This window comes from Schistocerca cancellata, unplaced genomic scaffold, assembly GCF_023864275.1.
Source record: "Schistocerca cancellata isolate TAMUIC-IGC-003103 unplaced genomic scaffold, iqSchCanc2.1 HiC_scaffold_1025, whole genome shotgun sequence".
Lineage (NCBI taxonomy): Eukaryota > Metazoa > Arthropoda > Insecta > Orthoptera > Acrididae > Schistocerca > Schistocerca cancellata.
The window spans coordinates 20001-22500 of NW_026047028.1; positions in this window are offsets into that span (position 1 = coordinate 20001).

The window sequence follows — 2500 nt, forward strand, 5'->3', positions numbered from 1 at the left end:
CATTTTGCACCTTAACCTAACCAAATTTGTAACGCAATTTGTACCGCAATGTAACGCAATTTGTACCGCAATGTAACGCAATTTGTACCGCAATGTAACGCAATTTGTAACGCAATTTGTGTCTTAACCTAACCCACGTTGTGCCTTAACCTAACCCACGTTGTGCCTTAACCTAACCCACGTTGTGCCTTAACCTAACACACGTTGTGCCTTAACGTAACCCACGTTGTGCCTTAACGTAACCCACGTTGTGCCTTAACGTAACCCACGTTGTGCCTTAACGTAACCCACGTTGTGCCTTAACGTAACCCACGTTGTGCCTTAACGTAACCCACGTTGTGCCTTAACGTAACCCACGTTGTGCCTTAACCTAACCCACGTTGTGCCTTAACCTAACCCACGTTGTGCCTTAACCTAACACACGTTGTGCCTTAACGTAACCCACGTTGTGCCTTAACGTAACCCACGTTGTGCCTTAACGTAACCCACGTTGTGCCTTAACGTAACCCACGTTGTGCCTTAACGTAACCCACGTTGTGCCTTAACGTAACCCACGTTGTGCCTTAACGTAACCCACGTTGTGCCTTAACCTAACCCACGTTGTGCCTTAACCTAACCCACGTTGTGCCTTAACCTAACCCACGTTGTGCCTTAACCTAACCCACGTTGTGCCTTAACGTAACCCACGTTGTGCCTTAACGTAACCCACGTTGTGCCTTAACGTAACCCACGTTGTGCCTTAACGTAACCCACGTTGTGCCTTAACGTAACCCACGTTGTGCCTTAACGTAACCCACGTTGTGCCTTAACGTAACCCACGTTGTGCCTTAACGTAACCCACGTTGTGCCTTAACGTAACCCACGTTGTGCCTTAACCTAACCCACGTTGTGCCTTAACCTAACCCACGTTGTGCCTTAACCTAACCCACGTTGTGCCTTAACCTAACCCACGTTGTGCCTTAACCTAACCCACGTTGTGCCTTAACCTAACCCACGTTGTGCCTTAACCTAACCCACGTTGTGCCTTAACCTAACCCACGTTGTGCCTTAACCTAACCCACGTTGTGCCTTAACCTAACCCACGTTGTGCCTTAACCTAACCCACGTTGTGCCTTAACCTAACCCACGTTGTGCCTTAACCTAACCCACGTTGTGCCTTAACCTAACCCACGTTGTGCCTTAACCTGCTCTGTAATTGGCATATGACACGTTACATTAATCTAGTGTTGTCTAACCACAACCCTCTGAATATAGTTCGCTACTCGCACCGCCCACCCTCTTGTGTGTCGTTTCATGTTGAACACTTCGCAAGTGTTGCTTACTTTTTACATGCTCCCGCTGTACACTGTAATGTGGACAACTGCAGGATGTACATCGCCCCCCCCCCTCCACCCTGCCTTCGCACGCTGGTCGTTCAGGTGCTTGCGTGTTCAATGCCCTTCGCAGCTGTTCACTGGCATTCGCATGTCGAAGCGCTCAGTCTACGTCGTGGTACGGCCTGTGTCCACTGTCCGCTGATATCGTAAGCTTAATCCTCACATTGTACTGCACATAGGTCCGTATGTACTGAATGATACGCTGTGGCACATGTGTGACCGTACGACTGCGCCCAACAACAGCGAACCATACGGTCCAAATGTTGTGCACTCAGCCACGTGCCGTCTCCCCATAACAGCTACATTGCAGTGTGGTACGCCATAGAGACGTGTGGGAGTAACGGACGCCCTGGATGGCGATCAGCATGAGCCGTCTGTTGATGTAGTGGCGCGTGTATTCAAACGTAGTCGTCTCTTCTCACACAGTGTGATAGCATGGTGCACCGCGTTCCACATCTGCGACATGGTACAGATGCTGGTTGACAGTCGGTCTCGTAATGGACATCGCATACGTAGGGGGCCACCTCCCACGTGTTCTCTAGTCGTGCACATTTTGTTGCGTGTATGTGGGCAGACGTAGTGTGTCGTGACACCTAACAGACAGGTATGCAATAATCGTTGCATTTGCAAACTGGGATGGACGTCTACGTTTGCTGGTGACGTGACGCAACGCAAATGAACAACTGGTAAACCCATTGTGGTGCGGTTGTTGTTGCTGGAGGTAAATCAGTAAGGGCAAATCTGTGTGTGAAGCGATACGCGGCGGTGGCTGGGTGGGACCGTCCCCGGCCGGTGAGGGGGGGCCGCCCGGCGTGCTGGCCGCGCGGTGCGTGGGCGCACGCGCTACAGCCGGCTGGTGGGGGCGCCCAGTGGCAGGCGCGCCGGCCGACGGACGCGGCAGGCGGCGCAGCTGCGCGCCGGGGCACCCTGCGCGCGGCGCCGGGCGGCCAAAGTGGGTCCTCGCGGGCCCGGTGCGAAGCGCGGTGGACATCTGCAGTGTGCTGGTCCGACTGAGGACTGTGTGCGTTGAGGATGCGCCGCCGCCCGGCACTCGGCGCCGCGACGCCGTCTGCTGCTCGGTCGCCCCAGCGGTTCTCGCTGGTGGTTTGTATCGCAGTTGTGCA